The sequence below is a fragment of the Spermophilus citellus genome, assembly GCF_964194105.1.
Source record: "Spermophilus citellus genome assembly, chromosome: 9".
In the NCBI taxonomy this organism is placed as follows: Eukaryota; Metazoa; Chordata; class Mammalia; order Rodentia; family Sciuridae; genus Spermophilus; species Spermophilus citellus.
The window spans coordinates 83,725,197-83,748,908 of NC_138191.1; the positions used below are offsets into that span (position 1 = coordinate 83,725,197).

Consider the following 23,712-nt stretch of genomic DNA (forward strand, 5'->3'; position numbering starts at 1 on the left):
AGGAACCTAAGTTCCCTGTTTGCACAAGGCAACTGCCCTTGCAAACCATTGACTCCTGGGTTTTAAAATGGGGAAACTGTCAAAGCATTGCACTCTCATGGAACCTGCCTCTGCCTGTCACCTACAACTCTCCTGAAGTCACCCCCCAGTGGATTGGACACTAGAGGAGGAGCCTTAACAGTTTTTCAGGCTCAGCATCTAAGTGCTGGTCTCTAAGTACCAAGCCTGTTTGGGCCACTTGTTGTGAAATTCTGTACCAAGCAGATATCATGTGGGTTAGGTTTTGCTGGTCCCCTCCCTGCATGTTCTGAAGCTGGTCCTGCACGGACTCCTAGAAAGTCTGGGGAGGGGATCAATTGTAACAATTTATTAATTTTCAAAATTGACACTAGGTATTTCCTATGCTGCACTGCTTTTTCTATACATTATAAACGGCCCAAAATGAGAAATTAAAATTAGAAAAATATACCAGCAAGGTTGGTTACACATGTTTATTGTTAAATGAAAAATGCAGTTTGCAGAATTTTATGCAAATATCCTATTTGTTTAAAAAAATCATATACATGTGTATGAAGTGTGTGTTTGTGTGTGTAAAGGTCAGTAGGTGTGGCAGGAAAGAAAAAGACTATTGACCGTAATTACCCCTTTGGTGTAAAATTAAAAGAAAGTTTTAACTTTTTATTCTAGTCATGTGCATATAGTTTGAATTTTGCAATGCACTTCTTTTGTTGTTTAAAAGAAAAAAGAGACAAACACCCTGAGCTGGCTCTAAAAATAGGGCTAGACTAAATAGTAATGGCTAGTAATGGGTGTTGCTGCCCGACGGCCTGGAAGGCTTTGCAGTAAAAAGGAAACTTAGACTAGAAAAAGGGAATTCCAGTCGCAGTCAGCACTGCAGGGTACATGTTAAACTGGGCCATGCAGGGTGTAGTTTTGGAGAGCTGCAGTCACAAATGGTGCTAAGTTCTGCTTTTCCTTTCCCACGCCCTCCCTCCCTCCTTTGGGTAAGCCACACCAGCTGCTCACATCCTCCAAGCTTCAGCTTCCACACGTTGCCCTTGGCCAGGATAAAGCACATGATCACCCAGGCCTGCACCAAATGGAGGGGCCCATCCCATACTCAAATACAAGTGGGCATAACTTCCAGAAGGGCAGTACCTATCTCTGGGTCACCTCTGGGGAGTCCTTGCCACATCCACAAAAGTTACTTCCCTAGAAACTGTGAGATCCAGTGGAGGAGCCTGGTCTGAGAGTCAGGAACCTGGGTTCTTTTCCTAGTTTGAAGGATCTTGGGCAAGTTATCAGATCTCTTTAAGTGCCAGCTGGACAGAGTAACTTAATTACAGGGTGGTTTGAGGTATGATAATATAAGTGAAAGAGCTTCAAAAGTAAAAGGTGGTGATGTACAAAGAAAAAAATAGCATGGCAAGCATGGTTATTAGCTGCAGCAAGCTCTGGAGCCTGCACACCCCGTGTGGACCTAGGAGAGAGTGAGCCTCTCTCCCAGCGAAGTGTTCTGTTCTTTCTTGATTGAGAGGTGGAGCCCCTTTCTTTGCAGCATGCAAAGCACTTCATTCCCTCTTTTTAAAAAAGGTAAAAATACAGAAGTTCAACCTGAGAGGTTGAACAGTTTCTCTCTCTTTCTTCCTTCCCAGATCCCACCAGTCATCAGGGAACAGGGTCACAGTGAGGCTGGACTCTTTTTGCGTTCCTGTTCCAGGTGCTGAGCATTGAACAGGACTCTTGATACACCATTCCTGGCCTGGACACCACCCATGACACGCACTTCCCCATAGTCTTAAGGCACTTGAGTTGTCTCCTTTACCATTGCCGTCTTTTCCTCTCCATGTCAGTCACTCTGAATAGTGAGCATCTTGGTGTCCACACAGGATCTGAAGGTTGAAGGAACCCTTGCAGTCATCTAGCTTTGTTTGTATTAGACTAAGTGTTTTGTTTATTTTTTATTATTATTATTTTGTGCTTTCTCACCCAATTTCTTCATTCATTCAGAAACAGTTTTAAGTGACCATTGCACATTCATTTGTTAAATATTTACTGAGGGCTGCTATTTGTAAGACAGTGTGCTAGCATTAGAACCATTCTTGTCTTTCACTTAAGTTGGGCAGAGTGTGCAAGCAAACGAAGTGGTAGGTGGCCATGTTATGCAGAAAGGGGCAGGGAGGAACCACAGGCACAGCAGTGTGTTTTAGAACCTCCAAAGCAGGGATCATCTCAGTTCATTTGAGAGATTGAGGCATATCCCTGAACACATCATGCCCTGCTTTAAAGTTTTCTGTGGCTTTCAGTTGCCTACAGCATAAAATTCAACCTCCTGAGCCTGGCAGCTGACTGGTTCACTCCCACCTGTGCCCCTTCTACCTCCTCTTCTTCATATTGTCTCTGCTAAGGGGAACCCCCCTTCCCTGCACAGTTTCTGGGCTTTCACAGTGCTAGTCTTCACCCCTCCACTTAGAGTGTCCTTCCCACCTAGCTCTAAATTCCATAGGCAGTGCCACTCCTCCTTGAAGTCTGCCCAGATTTTCCACAGCCATGAGGAATCTCTGCTTTTTCTGAATCTCCCTGGACTTACCTATCTCTCTCTTGATGCTGCTTTTTTGATTAAAATTATCTGCAATCCTTCTGTTTCCCCTACTGGTAGAGAGTTCCGTGTGAGCAGAGATTAGGGTTCACTGTACATCCTCAGTGCCTACCAATAAATCGGAGCAGACCCCTGATGAGTAGTTGTTGGGGAGGGAGATTGGTTTTTTTGGAGAGCCAGCAGAGACTTGGGGTAGAAGTAACCTAATGTAACCTAGAAGCAAGGGGAGAATCCCAACAGGGGATTAAAAGGGGAAGACTTTCTGGAGGAAAAAATAGGTACAAGAGCAAGTCATAGAGTTAAATTTCAGGGATCAACTGAGGAACAGCAAGTCAAGCAATTGTTCTTTTCCTGCTCAGGATTGTGGAGAGGCTTTGAAAATCCTGTGAATGCTGTGGAATGCTGGGCATGCCTCTCCCCGGAATGTCCACAGCACCACATTTCACAGCAGATGCCTGGATTCTTGAAGGGTAAAGAAGCCCTGGAGTGAGAACAGTGAAGGCCTTGAGGCTGGTTCGCAGCCATATCAAGAAGGGCTTCTGGGCCACGGTGACAGTTGCTTTCAGCCCAGCTGTTAGTGGGGCCCTGGATGGTTGGTTGGTTGGTTTTAAATTTTTTGCTGAAGTATGACAGCAGACAGAACAGGACCATGGTCATCAGTGGGATGATTGATTCACAAGTGAAGCACACCCTCATGGCCAGCACGTGATGTGTCCCTTGCCACCCTGCTCTTCGAGGGCACCACTGTCCACTGTCTTGCCGTCTGATGACACAGATTAGTTTCACCTGTGGCAGTGCTGGATGCAGCTAGAACCACGTGGACTGTGCTCCATTTTGACTCCAGTGTCTGGCCCTTTCATGCACCCCAGAGTGCATGAGACTCATTCGAACTGCTGTGGAACCTCATTCTTTGCTGTTCTCTGTGTAGTAGTATGTGGAGCGACTCCTATTTGGCCATTTGGGCAGCCTCCATCTGGGGTAAGAGTGTAATGATGCTGCTGTCTTCTGCTACATATAGGGGCACCTTCCTGTCAGGGACACACCTGGACTAGAGAAGCAACATATAAACATTCTGCCCACATAATTTGCATATCCACCAACACACTGGTGTTTCTGAGGGTTATAATACCATCAGAGCTGAATTTTAGGAGGATGTATCTGGCTGTGGTGGCTTTGGTGGCTTTCAGCAGTGGTTTCAGTTGTTTCAGAGGCCCTGGTTGTCTGCAGAGTCCTGCAGGCTGCCCCAGGGAGAAAGGGAAGGTGAGCTAGTGGTCCTGCTCCAGGCTTCTCACGCCCACCCCATATCCACCAGGGTGGCCTGCTCATGTCTCAGGTTCGCTTTGGCCATCAGTCTGACAGACTGAAAAGCCTTAGAGGACAGCTCCAGGGAACTGAAAACACTAAAGTTGTTGCCATCATCTCCAAACACTTATGGAGCAGGAGCCTGATCCAAAGGCTGCTGGTGGAGGACTGCAGACTGAGGTGCTGAGAAAAATGGAACTGACAGGGCTAGAGGCCCTTTGAATGTGATGGGGCATGGTGATGGTCCCAGAAACACAGCTGAAGTTTGAGTCTAGATAACTGTAATGAAAGTTTTATTTGAAGAGAGAGGTGGGTTGAATCCAGAGGAGGACTTCTGGCCTTTTGAGTTCAAGGGCACTGGGAATAAGAAGTGTATGAACCTTGGCATCCAAGGAACTTGCAAGCTCTCTGGATGAAGGCATGGGTCTGAGGCCAGAGACAGATGCAAGAATCATCTGCAAAAAATGGGAGTGGAGGAGAGGAGAGAAACAGGAAAATCGGGTACTGGGCCAAATCTTCAAGGTCAGCTGTATTTAAAGACAGAGCAGGGAAGAGACAGTACAGAGTCAGTTTGAAACCTGAAGATGGACCCAAGGGAGGTCTGGACCAGAAACCAGGACAGGCTGGTTTAGCCATGTCAGCATGAAAAAGTGGACAAGTTCTAAGCTTCAGTTTTATCTGGAAATAGGAAGTTTAGCAGACTGTCTTCTCTGTTATTGTTCTGGGTTCTGGGTTCTATAGGTATGTGCTGTCATCTTTGAAAATTAGCAACAGTGGTAACTCATCCAGAAATTTCAGTTTGCTCTGATACCCTTCCCAGAACACTGTAGCTAAAAGAGCTTACTATATTTGTGGGCATGGTTCCTCCCACCCAAACATCCATTAGCACTAGTTTCTTTCCTTAACACTCACCTATCTTAGAACTCCCTGGTAAGGAAAATGCCCCACTCCCCATGTAAGCCGGTCCCCAGTTGTAAATTCTTCCAAGGCATTAACTCATTGCTGACCCCTGCACATCACCCCACAGCATAATTCTGTTGGCAATAGCCACCACTGTTGGAATCACCTCTGCAGTTCACTTAGTGACACTCAGTCCCCACCTTGATCATTAGGAATCTTACACCAGTGGTTTGAGTAGTGCAAAGAACAGGAAAGAAAGGGCTATTCAGAGGGAAGCCAAGAAGTGGTGCAGAGTGTCTCCGTTACTCTTCTCTGTTAGGGAGAGGAAACTGAGGCCCAGAAGGGGAAGGGACTAGCTCCTCTACCAGGCAGAACAGTCAGGAGGCCTCATCCTTGTGACTGATCAGTCCAGTCACGTTCTAGTCCTGAGGCTCTTAACCAGGAGTACACATCAGAGCCACCTGGGGATTTTCCAGAATGTACCTTGGCCAGGTTCTATCCCTGAAACTCTGATTCTAGAGGTATGGCATGAGGTTAGGCCCTGGGTACATTGAAAGAGATGCCCAGGTGAGTCTAGAAGGCATTCCTCTTAGGAAGCCATCTGGTAGTCGTTCTGTTGGTGCTTTTTGTCTTTCATGTTGCTATACCTTTTGAGTGCAGGTATAATCTGCTTCTAGGGAAATATAAATTGCTATATTAATCTGTTTTCTGTTCTATAACAAAATACATGAGGCTGTGTACCTTATAAAGAAGTTTATTTAGGTCAGTTTTGGAGGCTGATAGTCCAATATTGGGTGGAACTCATGGTAGATGGCACAGTGGCAAGAATGAGTGCAGAAGAATGTCCCATGGTGAGACAGGAAACCAGAGAGATTCAGAGGCCGGCTGTACTCTGATAACAGCCTGCTCTCAAGGGAACTAACTAGGATCCTGTGGGAACTTCATTAGTCCCTTGGGCGGGGGGGGGGGGGGGGGCATCCCCAGTGACCTGATCATCTTCCACTAGGATCCCACTGCTTCTCAACACTGCCACACTGGGGACCAAACTTCCAGCACATGAACCTTTGGTGTCACACTCAAACCATATCCAAACCATAGCAAATAAGATTCCATTTAAAAGAAAAGGGGGCGGGGAATCTCTGTTTGAAATCCACATGAAATTATTAAAACTGAAAATGCACTAAATATTTAAGAGAGGAAGCACTTGATAGGCTATTAAGAAATGAGGGTCTCTTGAGGCAGAAAGATTTTTTTTTCAATTATCTGCAAAAGTACCAATCACATAAATTTACATGCTAAATTCAAGAGGTTCACACAAATCCATAAATAGAAATAAAAATAAATAAAATAATTAATTGACCCTGTATAAGATGGTGTTTGAAAAAGCACTTTTTAATACTTTTGATGGCATTATTATTTTATCAGGCTTGCCACATTGCAAATAGGATAGCAGGGTTCTACGTTGGGTAAAGGTGGAAGTGGCATACTAACGTGGCAGCAACTACATATGACAGCTAGGTATGTGTACCCAAATCTCAGCTAGCAATAGTTTTCAGCTGTCAATCCCTCCGGTCTATAAGAGCATAAGCATGCAGGGACCATGTGAACCTTAGGTCTGTTCATTTGTAAATGTTTACACTGACAGGTAATGGCTGATTGTAAGAATTCCATGCAGATTCTTACAATCTTATACAATTTCTGGTATTATATAAACACATGTCATTTATTCTGATTTTCACTGGGCATAAAAGAATCTCATAGCCAGGGGTGGTAGCACATGCCTGTAGTCTCAGCAACTTAGTGAGAGCTTGTCTCAAAATTACAAAAAAATAAAATAAGGATTAAGGGTGTAGCTCAGTGGTAAATCACCCTTGGTTCAATCCCCAGTACTGCAAAAAATACATACATACAATACATACATATATTACAGAATTAAACCTTCACATAATTTAAAAAAAAAATCTCATGCACTTCTGAAAATATCCTGAAGACAGATTTTTGATAGAATCTGCTTCAACCTTCTGAAACTCCTGTTTGGTTACAGACAACCAAATGTTGATCTCCCGTGGTCTTTCTTAGGAGTTTAATCCCTGGACCCCTTCAGTGTTAGAAAAGTTTGATGGACTTTACAATTAAGGACATGAGTAAGTTAAAAGCCTTAATTTGTTGTATTCACGGTTAGAATTTACTTGAAAATATGTGCCCAATGCTGCTTGTGAGATGAATTAGCCCTGGGAAGCAGCCCACTTCTCTCCACCCTAAGTGCTTGACCTACACAAGCAGATTTAAGCAAAGAAGAGATTTGGAACACTTCTTTCCTTCCAGAGCTTATAGCTTCAGAAACATACTTTCCTATATTGGTCTTTAATACAAGAAGGAAACTGCCACCAGGGACAGAAACTGAAGAAAGAGCTGCTATTGAACCCAAAGATACCAGGTATCCTAAAGTCAAAGTTGATATCACACTCCCATTCAAGTGTACAGGGTGATGAAAGTGTGTGCACTAGAATTATACTTTTGTTTGATTTGGTTTGGTACTGGGGATTGAACCCAGAGGCACTTTATCACTGAACTACATACCAAGCCATTTTTATTTTTTGAGACAGGATCTTGCTAAGTTCCTGAGCATCTTCCTAAGTTGCTGAAACTGGCTTTGAATTTGGAATCCCCCTGCCTCAGCCTCCCTGATACTAGGGATTATGGATGTGCAGTATCACACCCTGCTCACTGGTATTAGCTGAAGTTGAACTATGCTCAAGACATACAAGCTGAAGTTGGACTATGCTCAAGACATACAAGCAGCTGTACAAAAATTTTACGTTTTAATTTAGAGATGGTTATTATAGTTCCTACTTGATACTTAATTAGAATCAGAACTAATAATTAGTTTATCTAACTTAACCTTTTTGCCTGGTAGGTAATGCATTTGGAAAACTCTTCTCTGAAGGAATCCTTTTGTAATGTGACATAATCTCAGTTTATTTCAGAAATTCTGATTTTCATACACTGGGTTCAGACTTTTATCATCACTCACCTGAAATACTGTGCCATCATTTGATTGAATTGTTTATTGAGTTTCTGCTGTGTGCCCAACTGTAGGACTATATTGTCCATTTCCTGAATTATGAAGACTTGTGTCCATAATGAGTAAATCAGTATATAGTCTTTCTATATGTAGTTCATGTGGAAGATACAAAGAACTGTGTAATGTGGGGTGCCTGCCCTCTATGAACCACTATCAGGTAGAGTATGAAGCTTAAGGAAAGGGGGTGAAGTAAATATCAATTATTACAAAAAGTAGGATCCTCCTGCCTCAGCCTGTAAAGTAGACTCTTGGAACTTATAGTCTAGAGTAGAATACTTTAACTAGGTCTGGCCTGGGAAATCAGGATTAAAAAAAGCCATAGAATTTTTTTTTTTTTTCATTTGCAGGTAGAAATCCTATACTGTATTTTGTGAAATTCTTGAGGTGAAGTGTACAAAACTTACTTAGCAAGTTGTTTGTAGTAACCTGCTACATATTTAAATTGGTGTCATTTCTCCAGCTGTTCCAAGTGAAGATATTTTGTCATGATTTGTTTGTCTCAACAGTCTTTCTTAAATATTCTACACCTCATTTAAAGAAAAATATTAATGAATTTGCATTAATTTATATTTCTGAGAAATTTTATATCATTCCTTTAGATGAACTGGAGACATTCAGAAATTTTACAGAATTCAATGAACCAAAGTAGAAGCGTGTCTTTTAGGTGTCACATTATTTAAATCACTCTGCTGCTGCTGCTGATGATGATGTTTGAACCTTCAGCGACTCACCCTTGTTTCCCATTCCATTTTCCCTCAAGTAACATTAAAAAAATAGAAGTTGTTATCAACAAGTTTGATTTCAGAGGTAGAATTCTGATCAATTTAATAGAAAATTAGTTAAAACTACAAGAAGTCAACTTGGGAACCTCTTGTATTCATTCCCTTTTCTTTGAAAATACATATTTAGGTACTATCAAACCCAGAGAATGCTCCCCTGCTATTACCTGGAATGCTCCTCCTCAGATCCAGATGTGTCTTGGCCATAGGTTCATGGGAGAACGTGAGATGAAGTTTCCTATTCTGCATTTTGGCATGTCAAGTGGTGGGTATCTGGACCACAGTGTTGCCTCTCATTTTTGTAGATGTCTGTGGGGAGTAATGCTTCCTGGCAAGGTATCCTTGGGTATCTGTGACCCAGAGTTAAGCACCGTGTGAAATGGGCAGTGGTCCTAGATCGCAGCTTATAGTCCCATCTGTGCCTCCTCAAAAGTTAGTTCACTGCACTATGGACACTGGGCATACTGGTTAGAGCTGATCTGCAGAAGGAAATTAGGTAATCATTAATGTACATATCTGTCATTCTTTAATGACAGATTCTCAGCTGATAATGTCAGTGATTGTCATGTCATATATTATTTAGGATCATAAAAATTTTCTTTTTCTTTTTTTTCTTTTAAGAGAGAGAGAGAGAGAATTTTATTTTATTTTTTATTTTTTGGCGGGCACAACATCTTTGTTTGTATGTGGTGCTGAGGATCGAACCCGGGCCACACGCATGCCAGGCGAGCGCGCTACCGCTTGAGCCACATCCCCAGCCCATAAAAATTTTCTTATAACTTTTTATTCTTAAATTTTTCAACCATATCCAAAAGTAAGATGAACCTCATGCAGCTTAACTATTGAAGCCACCCAGTTTCAACAACTAACTAACTCATAGCTTGTCTTGCACCATCTATATCCCCACCTACACTCTCCATTCATAGTTTCTGTCACCATCTATTCGTTTTTCCTGTTCAAGTGGTCAGTACATACTCTTTGGCAGTTGACACCTTTTGCTCCAGTGCCAGCCAGGTGTAGTGGCTCATGCCTATGATCCCAACTTGGTAGGCTGAGGCAGAAGGATCACAAGTTTGAGTCTAGCCACATCAATTTAGGGAAAACCTGTCTCAAAATAAAAGGTAAAAAGGACTAGGGATGTAGCTTAGTGGTAAAGTGCTCTGGGCTCTATTCCTAATACCAAATATATATATATATATATAAATGTTCTAATGCCAACCATCTCATACAACAGTCCTGTCAGTTCCTTGTCTTCACTGCACTGCCACACTTCTTTAAATACATTCCTGTCCCTACTGCTGGTGTGTCCCTGAGTTAAGAGTTTTCTCTTCAGTTCTTTATTATTTGGCCTGCATTCCCTTCACACTGTGTAAACTACTCATGCAGAAGTCCCCAGCCACCAGGTGGCAACTCCCCACTCACCAAGTCCAGTGAACTAGTTTTTGTTCTCTACTTCCTTTATTCCCATAAACCCCCCCCCTCCTCCTAGTGTGGTAAATGACAATCATGGGATGTTTGCTGTTTGGTTATAATCATAAAAGTGTCACACACAGTTGAGAGCACAGGCTGTGGAGCCGGGTGCTGGTCTGAGTGCTCCACCTATGTAGTCCTCCCTGACCTCTTCCCTGACCTCGGCTGTCTTCTGAGTGGTACCTCCCTCAATTCTAAACTGGGAAGAACAATAGTAACAACCTCATAGCATTGTTTTGAGGAATAAGTAAGTTTATCTGTAAAACCCTTAGAACAATACTTGGCAAGCCTAAGTGTTGTGTAAGTATCATCTATTATTACCAAAAAAAAAAAAAAGAAAAAGAAAACCTAAAGCTTTTAACTGCAGGAGTACATAAAAAGCTGCACCAAAATTCCCTAACGTTGTTATCACCTAGCAGTTAAGTACAGTTTGGAGTGTGCTCATCTAACATGCACAATACATTTTTAACTAAACATATTTATACAACATTAGCCCCTCTTCCTCCCTAACACCCCCCACCACCCCGTCCTCTAGCTTTTGTGACAGTGTTGCCCAGGCTGAATGTTTCCTTGCCCCTGATGTGCTCCTCTTAAGATGCCCCACTTGAGCCTGTTCCTCTGAGGAAGGCCCAGGGCCCACAGCTGCACTCTGCTCTCTCTTTCCTGTGCTCACCCGCAGCCATCTTTGTGCTGTCACTCCCTGTTCATCCCTGCGAACAAAGTCTGATTCATTCTTACTTTTTCATATCTCTTGCAAGCAATTTTTTTTTTTTTGCATTCCAGTTGTCTCTGTGTGCATTCTCATGCTGTAACTCCTGATAATGATAGGTACTGAGTTTTTTTCCACTGCCAGCTCTTTTCTGTATTTTTTCATTTAATCATTACAGTCCTAAGAGGAAGAAACTCTGTCTTATTTTGCAGATGGGCACATGGGAGTTCAGGGACCATAAATGACTTAACATCCTATTATACTAAGTGGCAGAGCTCAGATTTGCACCCAGTTCCATCTGACACCCAGATGTGATCAAGTTGCCATCTTCCAGGCCTTCCATGGGTACAGTCTGCCTTGTCTTACCCAGTCTCTCACTTCTAGTCCTCTTTGCCTGAGGTTGCTCAATCATTTTGCCCTCAGCCCTCCACTTACCCCTGTCACTCTGCCCAGAAACTTTTGGTGGCTCCCATTTTATGTTAGAAAGCCACTTAAATCCTCACTGTACTGCTCCCCTCAATCCCTCAATAATCATTCTGAAATTCTCTCCTTTTCTTCACCCACCTATAGTTTCCACCCTCCTGGGAATAATTCATTTCGGACCTGTATCAGCATCAGGCTTCTCTGCCTGCTGCAGCCCTCACTGACCACCCCTCTCTGGGTTCCTGATTCCTATCTTTGGATTTTTTATTGGCCCTCTTACACTGCTTATTTATATTCAGGACTTAATCATAAGCCCTTCCACCACCAGTCAGTACTTCACGTTCATTGTTGACAATGCCCAGCTCCAGCCCCAGCCTCAGCTCCAGCTCCAGCCCCAGCCTCAGCTCTAGCCCCAGCCTGCGGCTGTAAATGCCAGTGAGCTATACGACTTTCCAGTCTGTTCCTCTCTGAATCATTTCTCCTGCTCCTTCAAGAAGGCGGCACCACTCAAAGCAGGGCAGTGGCAACTGTTGCTTCTAATCCAAAGTAATGCAGCCTCATTTGTGGGTTGCCTTATTTACATCCATCCCGTTAGACATTTGGGTTTTCTGCTTTTATTTAAGTGCACACATAGGAGACCACCTCCTGTCTGCTTAGCCATATTATAAAGCATGCCCCCTGTTTAATGTGAGGCCAGAGTCCTAAATATCTCTGTTCTGTTTTATCATTTCACCAGATGTGGGGACAGAATTGCTACATGTGGACAACATCCAGGGTGAGGGGTCTCCGTGCAGAAAACCTCCAGCCCTGCTCAGCCAAGGGGGTCATAGAGGATTGAAGGCAGGTCCTTCAGGAAAGCTGATGGGGAGGAAACCCAGTTCACATAGATGGGAAGGAAAGTGTAGGTTTTCTGGGTTTAGGTATCAAAAGGGCCACAGAGCACTTTGTCACAGGTAAGAGGAGGAGACCTCAACCCAGCCTGTGGATGTTCTACCTCCTGGCTTAGGCAGCTTGGTCTTACATCTCTTCCACTTCCTCAGGACACAGCCTCTGTGTCTTTGTATCCCGACTCTCAGCTTAACCCTAGGATAATGTAGGGAATATGGATCAAGCTTGGTTTACCTAGAGTGAGTGTTAATTTATTGAATGCTGGACTCTTCTCCTCTTTACAGCTTAAAAAAAAAAAATTCAGAAGTCACTTCCTCTGGCACTGTGGTTCTTAAGTTTTAGGGAGCATCAGAATCACTGATAGCCTGGGCCCAACCCATTTCTGGTTCTGTAGATCTGGGCTGACCTCTGAAAAATTGCATTTCAAAGAAATCCTCAGTGATCCTGAGGTTGCCGCTGTTGGTATAGACCACAGGCAGAGGAGCCACTGTGCCAGAGAACTTCCTAGTGTGTGAGGGGTGCAGGGGTTGGGGTGCGGTGTCTTGTGGCTCTTTCCTTTCACAAATGTCTGGCACTTTGGAGTATAGTGAAACATGTCCTGGGTACATTTTTATATTGTTTAGAAATTTCTTCACTTCATATTGTAGTTTTGTCCCCAAAAGTAGTGCACAGGTCCTTTTAGGACAGGGTTTTGTCTTTTGCATCCCTGGTCATACCCACTTCTTCTCTGGCCTCAGGAAGCTTCTGGGAGATGCAGGAGGGATGCAATGTGAGAAGTAATTAGGGGCACCAGGCTTCATTTCAGCATTAGCATTTATTATCTGGATATCTGTAGAGCTTCAGCATCCCTGTTTGAAAAATAGGCATTATTGCATACTACCTTTAACCCAATCTCCAAAATACAGTGTTAGAATAAAACACATACATGCAATGCATGTAACATGCTCCCATTTGTATTTTTTAAGACAGATACATGCATAAACATGTCTGTATATGAATGGGATATCCTCAGAAGGAAATGTGAGAAACTGGTAATAGCAATTGCCTGAGAAAGGCTAGAGTTCAAGGAGAACTAGTTTGTGTTGAAGACCCTTTCAGACTGTTTAAAATGTTTACTGTATACTTATTCCTTCATTAACATTTGAAAGCTAATTAATGAAGTGAAAAGTAAATAAAATAATTTTACATAAAGCCCTTAACACAGACTTTGGCCAAAAAAAATCCATTGATGATGTTACCTTTAGTTTTTGTTTTAAATATTAAGTAGTGATTGCATTCATTCATTCCTTTATTCAGTCATTAGGTAAACATATGAGACATCAGGCCATCTTGAGCCAGCCATGCAGATATAAGCAAATCTTTCCTCAGTCAGTCTTACAACACTAAGTAGAGAGTAAAGCTTGTTTGTAACTGTCATTCTCAGTGTTGACTGTAAATATACGTCTCTATGCATGGCTGGATTCTGGTCTAGCACAGCACGGAAGAGGCTGAGTCCTACACCTCTGTAGGTCAACCTCAGAGGGTACCTCCTTGTGGGCCCACCTTCAACAGTTGGAAACCTGTTTGTGGTACAGTATGCAGGTAAAATGCAGTGTAGCTCTCGGAACCTGGGTACCACACAAGTGGCCAATCCATGCTGGAGGTAAAAATTCAGAATTAGTAATTGACCCTAAGCAAGTGTGGGAACCCCAGGAACTCCACCCAGACTTCTCAGAACTATGCAGGGAACCAAGCAGGTGGGTATCCATTGGCTCAGAACAGTCAGTATTTTGCAGAATACTTGTGGCAAGGAGCAGCAAGGTATATCTTGTTTCTAAGAAAACAAACACTGGACTCATAAACACCCCCAGGTAGTAGGTTCACTTGCTAGCTGATGTGTTGGTTGCCACATCACATGTCTTAATCTAACCCACATATTTATTGAGGCCTCATTCTCTGAATTAGTCCATATAAGAGAGAAGGTGGCATTAGATACCACATCTTGATTAGGACATGGCTTTGAAGTTGGGGAAATCTGAATTAAAGTCCTGTTCCTGCCACCAATAGCTATGTGATCTTGGGCAAATTGTAACCTTCTGAGTTTTGAAGTATGACAAAGTCAACCTCTTATGTTTCCAGAGAGTATTAAATATCTGTATAGAGTACTTGATACAGTAGCTGGCACACAGTAAGGAATAAATGTAGTTGCTGTATTACAGAGCTAAAAGTTTAGTTGGAAGACTAGTTGGAAGCACTGAAATAAATGGTGTTATAAGCCTTTCTTGAGAGCTTGATAACAGCTATTAATCCTCTCCTCAGGTTAACACACCCCAAATTTTGCATATAATTTTAGGGTATTCAGGCACACCTCCCCATGACTACCCTTTTTTTGCATAGGTAAGTCCTCAGGTGTCCTTGAACCCCTGAATTATATATACATAGCAGGAATTCGTAAAGGGAATTAGTCACCATAAGCAAAAGTAGTTAGAGAGACCTTCCTTACAAGAGATAAAAATGTGAACTGGAGCCTAAAACAAGAGAATTTAAGCCAAGAGATGCAGGTGGAGAGAGCTTGGGAGGGGGATCACAGGTGGGACTTGAAAGGGCAGCCCCTGAAACTAGGGCCTGCCGATGCAACCTATCTCTGCAGTCAGATAGAAGTAGACGCTCCAGGTCTGGTTTCTGCAGTCAAACTAACAGTGCTTAAACCCCAGTCCAGCAGCTCGCCAGCTGTTTGGCACTAGGCATACTTAACTTCACTGTGCCTTGGTTTCTTCATTTGTAAAATGGGGGTGAAAATAGTACCTGCCTCAGGACCATTGTGAGGATCTAGAACGATACTAGACTGATAGTATCTAGCATACAGGCTGGTATGTGGCATTTAGCAAGCTCTAAGTAGAAATAAGCTCCTTTTGTGATTAGGATTTTTATTATGGTAGTAGAAGCATTAGGGTCTTGAGGGTAAAGCTTTGGACTTCTTTTAGGGAAGTCCCTTTGGACTTCTCTTAGGGAATCCTGAGAAATCCCAGGAACTTGTTTGAGCCAACTTTTCAAAAGAATAAGCTGAAAGTGGTAACTGAGCAAAGGGTCAGAAGAAAATGTACTGGAAGAAGATTAGAGCCTGGAGAGCTGTAGCAAGCTGAGGCCAGCATCCCTGGCTCAAGGTCCTGGGAGCAAAGACTGGGTAAAATAGAAGCTGGGAAAATGGGGGAATTAAAACATAGTTTTTCAGAGTCAGAGTCCCGAGAATTTGGAAAGTTCCAGAATGTAAGTTTGCACTGTCTATCGTAGCAGACACTGTTGTGTCCAGTAAGCACCAGGTCTGTGAAGTACTCCAGTTGGGACATCCAGATTGGGATGCACTGTAAGTGAAAAATACACACTGGGTATTCAAAAATGTAAACTACAATAATTATTATAAGGAATACCTGTCAATTCTGTTTGTATTAAACTTAATTTTACTTTTTTTCTATTTTTCTTTTCATGTTGCCAGTGAAAACTTTTAAATCATACATGTGGCTTGTATTTTTATTAGTTAGCCCTTGATATGAGAAGTTAGAAGGAGGGTTGAGACCAAAGGATGCCTCAGTGACCAAGACAATGGAGATGTCACAGATGTCACTCAAGAAGGGATGGACAGTGGTATTTCACCTGTGACTGTGAACCACTCAAGTGTAAATTTAAATGGTCTACTATTTGGACTGAAGTAAAGGTGAAGTGCATTGGTCACAGCTAAAGTCATAGGGTAGAGAGAGCTTCCTCTCTCTCCCCTGAGGACCAGTGTGTGTCAGGCAAGTGCTAATTTACATGCATCCCTCAGTTCCTCCTGGAAGCAACCCTTCAAGGTATTTACCAGTATTATCCCTTCCTGTTTTACAGATGAGGCTCAGAGAAGTAAAGCACCTTGAAGTCATAAGTAACTAGCCACAGTTTGTATTTATCTGACTGTAAAAGCCCTCGTTGACTCTGCTACTTTCAGAGCCCCAGGAGTGAGCCCTATGGGTACCTGGTCAGAAATAGAGTGGGGGCTGGGGATGTGGCTCAAGCGGTAGCGCGCTCGCCTGGCATGCTTGCGGCCCGGGTTCGATCCTCAGCACCACATACCAACAAAGATGTTGTGTCCGCCGAGAACTAAAAAATAAAAATATTAAAAATTCTCTCTCTCTCCTCTCTCACTCTCTCTTAAAAAAAAAAAAAAAAAAAAAAAAACTTTATTAAAAAAAAAAAAAAGAAATAGTGAGAGTGGTAGCAGAGGGATATCACCAGACATGGCAAGAGCAGGGATGTCTAGCTTCTGGACACTTTCCAGAAGGAAGTGGCTATTAAGAAAACAAATTTAGACTTTTGTAGCAAAGAAATATATTAAATAGTTACAGTGATTTCGAGCTGAAGGAGGCTTAATCCTGTAGGTTAAGGTAATCCAAATGCAAATTTTTCAGGGTTTGTTCAGAGCTTTAACAATGACCTGTTTTAATTCCCAGATAGAAATAAACACAGGCAGGCTCTGGAAGCAGAAACTGTCAGGGTCACCTAAGAAGTTTGTAAATGCAGCTTCTTGAGCCCTAGACCTATTGAATCAAGGTTTTCTTTGGTTGTTTTGTTTTGTTTGTATTTGTAGATGAACAGCATGCCTTTGTTTTATTTATTTTCATGTGGTACTAAGGATTGAATCCAGTGCTTTACATGTGCTAGGTAAGTGCTCTGCCACTGAGCTACAGCCCCAGCCCCCGAATCAGGTTTTTTAAGCAAGTGCCCCAAGTGTTCTGGATACACAGTGAAGTTAGGAACTCATTGCCCAGGCTCTGTAGCAACCTCTCCTTCTGGATTTATTACTTGGTTTGGCTCATTCTCTTGGCTCCCTGCCAGCTTCTCTGGGGCTCTGAGGATGATAGGATCATCTTGTGTCTTTAGCAAAAGCCTTACCTGGAATCTGGGGCAATTGTTCTTTTAACTGAGAACAGCCTATTCTCCTTGACTTCCATCTTGTGAGGTTGCTTAGCGCCTCACTTCCTGCTGGCAGTGTGTGGGGACCACCTCTCTAAGTGAGCCACAGCCCCTAAATAGAGCACAGTATCTTCCGATAAGAGATTTTGACTGGCACCTGCCCCTCCTTTCTCCCCACTCCTTCCTTGTGTTCTTTCTGTTTAGAGACGGGTGGTGACTGTGATCTTGAGAGTAAGGTCAGCCAGAGCCCCAGCTATACCATGTAAACCAGTGTGATTCTAAGCATGAATATTTTGTAGTTGTAGATGAACACAATACCTTTATTTTATTTGTTTATTTTTTAACCTCTCTGCTTCTTCTATAAAACAGACACAATAAAAGAATGTATCTCCCAGAGTTATTGTAAGAACTAAATGCATGGAATTTACTCACCTGGCAAAGACTAAGTACTCAGTAAATGGTGGCTATCATCAAAATTAATCATTATTTAACTTATCTGTCTCATTATTATTGAGAGAGATGCACCCTGGAAGGCAGGTAAAATGCTACTAATGTAGGGTACTAGATAAGGAACTCAAAAGCCTGCTGCTCTTACAGGATGAGCTGGAGCCTTGTGAGAGCAGTTTTATTTTCCATTCTGTTGATTCTATGTAAATTTCTCTTAGCTGAGCTCTAGCCATCTCTTTCCCCTTTACAGACCACGTTTTCTAAAGCTCCATGCAGCCTTTCCTCGCCTCTCCCTCTCAGTCTCCTCCCCCATAACCAGCAGCTTGCTCTTTCTGCCCTTTGCTCTCAGAACTATGCAGAATGAGTAGGACCTGCGGCTGGTCACAGGTTCCACCACTATTGGCCTCACAGCCTGCTACTGTGGTCTGGCTGAGAGAGAATTTATGTCTTACTACTCCCTCCTTTGAGTCCTAGAGTTTGGGGTGTTCAGCAGTGATGGTATGGCAATAATAGCATAGCTAATATCTGCAAGTTATTTGCAGTTTACAAACAGCAGATTAGCAGTTGCATGTTGTTCATGGTTCAGTTACAGCAAACAGAAAGCGCTCTTGGCAGTTTCAGTGGAATGGGCTTAATACAGGGGTTGGGTGCTTGCCTAATCAGTCTGGAGGAGCAGGTTCTCAGAGTCCCTAGGGGGGACTGCCAGCACGATAGAACTGGCCCCCAGGACCCAGTGGAGAGTGCAGAACCAGGAGGCTGCCACAGCCACGGGGACTCTCATCCTTTCTCTACCTGGTTGCAGGTGGCTAGGATGCCCCTGCATCCACACCCAGTAACTAGCTCACCACCCTGCTTGTTAGCAGAAATCAATCTTCCTGTCACTCCCACCTATCAGAATATGTTAATTGGCAGAATTGACATTTTCCAGCACCCTGGCATCAGGAGAACCTGGGTGTATTCATGTGCGAAGGATAACATAGGCAGCTACCACCGGCTCAGGGCTTAAGCAACAGCAATTTATTTTCCCATCTAGAAATCTGAGGTCAAAGTGCTGGTAGGGTTTGCTTTTCCTGAGCCTTTCTCCTTGGCTTGTGGATAGCCATCTTCTCCTAATCTTCCCCCTGTACCCCTGTACGTCAGATTTCCCCATCTTATAAGGACACCAGTCATACTAGGTTAGGGTCCATCTTCAAGATCTCTTTTTATCTTAATTCCTCTTTAAAGACCCTGTCACCAGATACAGATTCTGAGGTACTAGGGGTTTAGAACTTCAGCATATGAAATGGGGGAAGGCGGGCACAGTTCTTCTCTTGGCCCTGGAGATGTCATTTTTCACTTTCCAGCCCTACAGTCCATAGGCCATGCTAGGAATAGGATAGGGCTGCTGTCTAGGGCCAGCCCATTAGGGTTTGCAAGAGCTTGTTGCAGGTTGCATGGTATATGATAAGAAGATGCAGGTGCTAAACAGGCAGAAAAACATATTCCTTATATTTATTGTAGTGATAGACTTTTTTTTTTTCTCTTTTGCCATGCCAGGGATTGAACCCAGGGCCTCTCGAATGCTAGGTATGCATTGTTACTGAGCTACATTCCTAGCAGCCCACAGACTTTTTGTTTGCTTTTGTTTGGGGGTTTGTTTGTTGTTGGGTTTTTTTATTTCGTTTTGTCTGGTACTAATGATTGAACCCAGGGTACTCTGACACTGAGCTACAGTCCAGTGCTTTTTATTTTGAGACAGGGTCTCAACTAAGTTGCCCAGGCTGTCCTCGATCTTGTGATCCTCCTGCCTCAGCTTCCTGAGAAGCTGGGATTACATCCCACACACTTACTTCATCTGATACTTTTAACAGTCCTTTGAAATATGAAAGTATTATTATTCTGTTCATTTCCATGAGAAAATTGAGGTTTAAATTGTTTCCAAGTCTTGCCTAGGGCCTTAGAGCTGGGAAGTAGCAAGAGCAAGACCACATCCCCTGGCTGATCCTTGATGTGTCCCTGGAACTAGCTATCCAAGCTGCAGTGTAAAGACAGAGTCAAATTTGGGGGCTCCACAGGTGCACCAGCATATGTTGAGAGGGAAGCCACTACTCAGATCCAGGTTTGTTTCAATCTTCCTTTAAAAGTAAAATCTCTCGATTTCTTAACTGTCGACATCAATTTAAAGTTCAGACACACACACACACACACACACACACACACATACACACACAAGAGCTAACTCTGTGTGTGTGGCCCAACTAAAAACATCTGCAGTCTGGCTTTGGCTTGCAGACTCTGATAGGAATAATAAGTGCTCATGAGAACAGAAGTTTCTCAACAGCCTGCTCTGCATTCCCCCGTTCCCACCAAGGCCATGTTAGAAAGCTATTGCTACCTGGTCACACAGCCTTGAAATTGGAGAGTAATCTTGATCTTCTGCTTGTTTCCCTCCATAGGGAGGAGCCCAGGGAGCAGCATTTGGTAAACACATGAGTATGCCCGGTGCACTGAGCAGTGCTCCTGCCTGCTTCTGACAGTCCTGTGAGATGGGTCTTTTTATCCCCATTTTTACAGAAGAGGGCAGACAGAGAGCTGGAGGAAGGCACTAGAAGTTGAAGGCAAGATCAGAAAGGAAATAGAAGCCTGTGGCTTTTTTTTTTTTTTTAAGCTGCTCTTTCATTACAGCCACAGGGGTATGTTTGCTCATGAAAGTTGGCTTCGCTCCAGTGGTTCAGTTATTGGCCAGGCCATGATGGCCCTGGGGCTCCCTGGGGCCTTCCTCCCAAAGCATGCTTGGTGACACTTTCCATCCCCACCCTTCTCTCCCAGCTTTAGCCCCCCCCCCCACAAACAAAGATTAAAATGTCCATATTTCCCTAATGGGACATCTTGTTCCTGGGAATTTCTAGGAACTGGAGAATTAAGATGAACCACAGCATTAAAACCAATGCAAATGATTTGACTAGCTAAATACTACATATGTTTATTCAAATCTGTTACCCTTACATGCAACTGAAAATAAGGCTACAGAAGAGTTAGCCAGAGTTTCACCAGATGGTGGTCTGCACAGGCTCACGCAGGCCTTGACCCTTCTGGGTAGAATGGAGCACTTGGGACCCCAGATGCTGACTTCAGCCCTTTGCCCAGCTGGTGCACAGGAGAGGGGAAGACTGCTCTGCAGGCACCAGATAGATAAACAAGGTGCCTTCTGTCCAGGAGGGGTGTCACATAAACACAAGGTGGTCAGCAGGCCCACTGTTCCAAGTCAATGAGTGTCAGCCACTCCTGACTAAGAGCCACATTGTGGAACATTTAGTGATACCCTGAGTATGAATAGATTTCATTGGAATTGCTCCCTTTCCTTGGATTTAGTTGGAATTTGATCCCTCTCCAGAAGGGGTGGCTTCAGGAGAGAAAAGGATTACAAGGTGGACTGTGGTATACAAACTGGGTTGCCTCAAAGCCAGTTTTTCTAACCTCAGTTGCCTCATCTGTAATACAAGGATGGATAGTAATGCCCCATTCAGGATTCCAATGAGTGGTCCTAGAATGATGCAGCCTGTGTACTCTTAGCCTCCATACAGATATTGGTGTCTACCTTGGAAGCTGTTCTTGATGTAAGGAAACCAAATGGGTAGCATTAATAGCACAAACAACCGACATCCTTGCCATTGAAAAGACCAGAGCAAGCCCTCTGATGGTGCCAAGACAGTTGGAGATAACCTGCCCAGTCCTTGGTCTTGTTCTGCCACAGCCCAGCTGTTAAGAGCACCTTGCCTCTCAGGAGTGAAACAATAGGAGCCCTGCCTTGAGGCCAGGAAACTCAAGAGTCCCTGGAAGAGTCTCCCCAACTTGAAACAATATAATTTTGATCTGATTTCTCCATAGGAACAAAGTGATAGTCAGAGATTATATTATTTTCCAGTGGCCCAGTTTACAGTGTTCTCTAGGATTGCCCATAAATACCCCCATTTAACTGACTTTTGAAGCTATTGCTGTATGATATTCAGTAGGAAGCTGTTTGTGTTTAATAACTTTGATGCTATAAAAAAATCTCCCATCTCCAAAACTTTAATCAGTTATTCATTTACCAGCACAGGGGAAGGAACTTTCAGGAAAAGATTGAGTGGGAGCCTGAGAGGAGCAGAGAGCAGTGGCAGGATTGGGCTCTTCCTGAAGCACAAAAGGAAAGGATCCTCTTTGTCTAATGTCTCTGTGAGGGCAGAAGCTGTGTCCATTCTACCCATTTATTCTTAGCTTGCTATACCAAGTACCAGTAGCACTCATTTAAAAATGTTTTCCAGCTGGGCGTGGTGACACACACCTATAATCAATCCCAGCAATTTGGGAGGCTGAGGCAGGAAGATTGCAAGTTTGAGACAGACTCAGCAACTTAGTGAGACCCTAAGAAACTTAGCAGACTCTGTCTTAAATAATAAAAAGAACTGGGGTTGTGGCTCTGTGGTTTATTGCCCATGGGTTCAATCCCTCATACCCCCTCCCCCTGCCAAAAAAAAAAAAAGTGTCACATACTAGTTCCCACCTGCTCAGAGGCTGAAACTGAGACTGAGGCAGGAGGATCACTAGAACCCAGGAGTTACTGGCTGTATTTGTCATGTCTGCCGTGGAACTCCTGGGCTCAAGTGATCTTTTAAAATAAATGAATGAATGAATAGATAAATAAATGGTCTTGCATGGACTTTGCAAAGCCTGGGACCTGCAAGATTCCCCAGTGGAAGGCAGCAGGGAGCTGTGAGAGTGAGAAGGCCCCACAGTGAAGAAGCAGGGCAGAGCAGACGTCAGAACACTGCATAAAGCCAGAGCTGGCAAGCATGAATTGGGGATTGCTAACTGTTTTTATCTTTTTTCTGTTATATTTTGTTCTTCTTACTAGCTAGCTGTTTTAAATCCTGATTAAAATTCAGTCAAGAAGGGAAAAAGTCCCCCGTATTCTAGGTGCCAGCTTTCTCACCACTTTGAGAGGGACCTACCCAGGCTTTTTATAAATATAGCCTGACTGTGGACTATTTGCTTATGGTCACACGGGGTGGGAGCAGTGACTGGTCAAGGTCCCATCTGTGTGACCTGTTTGCAGTTACAGGAAAACTTGCTCAGGCCTTGGAAAGTTTGTGCCCTGGAGGTTGAGGAGAATGCTTGGCATTGTTCTCACGCAAGCAGCACATTTAGAAAATCCTGAGGGTGCAGCCTGGAAACCACAGGCCACTCAGAAAAGGTGTCATGTTCACATTCTGGAGGCTGAGAACAGCCACCAACCGGAGGGGCAGCCCAGATCAATGTGTTGCAGGGGAATGAAATTTGCAACCAACTCACTGGGCACTGGGCACTGTTTGGGGTGAGGTTGCCCACAACCTCACGTTCATTTCAGATGCTGGCCTGGGAGCATAGAAAGGGGCTAGGCCAGGTGGCTGGGTGTGGGTAACACCCCCGAGGAGGAGATCTGAGGCCTCTCCTTGGGTGGGGCAGCAGTACTGAGGAGTCTGAGGAAGAGACGTCTAGTCCAGGAATGTGTTGAACTGAGGTTGCCCAAGGCCAGGACAAGGCAAGGCCACCCTGCCCTGCCACATGCTTCCTCCTCCCAATTTCCTGTACTGTTAGGGCTTCTTTTTCCCTGTGGCAGTCCTCTGTTGGCTATCACCAACCTTTGTGTCTTACCTTGATACTAGAGTGTGGCAGAAGTGCCTGGGGGCAGAATCAAAAAAGAACTGATCCCTGAAGCCCTACCTAGACCCATTCAGTCAAAACCCTTGACACTCAGTGACCAGAATTGAGGAGAGGTGGGCAGAACAGTCAGGTAAAGGAATTCCAATTCATGGTCTGTATGACCCCCCCCCCCCCAGGCTAAAATAATAGCAGTTGCATTTTATGAGAGTGGCTTGGCCTATGCTAACCCTTAGGTATGCATCAGTGAATGAATCCCAAAAAGCATTTTGCGGTGATTAGTAGTATTTTTATGTTACAACTGAGAAAACTTGAGCATGGTGGCACATGCATGTAATGAGGCAGGAGAATCACAAGTTCAAGAGCAGCCTGGGCAACATAGCATGACCCTGTCCCAGAAAAAAAACGGGGGGGGGGGGGGGGCTGTAGATGTAGCTCAGTGGATGAGCAGCCCTGAGTATGCAAAAACAAAACAACAACCTCAAAAAATCTTAGGCTCATGAACGTGAAACAGTCTGCCCACTTCCAC

The 23,712-nt window shown here is 43.8% G+C and overlaps 1 protein-coding gene across 3 annotated transcripts in view; it reads left to right on the forward strand.

Moving 5' to 3' along the window:
• Nucleotides 1-23,712, forward strand: part of GNG12 (G protein subunit gamma 12) — a 124,388-nt gene that overhangs the window by 94,451 nt on the left and 6,225 nt on the right. The window contains exon 3 of one of the 3 annotated variants that reach the window (XM_081305676.1): nt 19,448-19,623. The exons of the other annotated variants lie outside the window; for them this stretch is intronic. The gene's annotated coding sequence lies outside the window, so the exon portion shown is untranslated. The remainder of the gene's footprint in view (nt 1-19,447; nt 19,624-23,712) is intronic. 3 annotated transcript variants of the gene reach the window in all.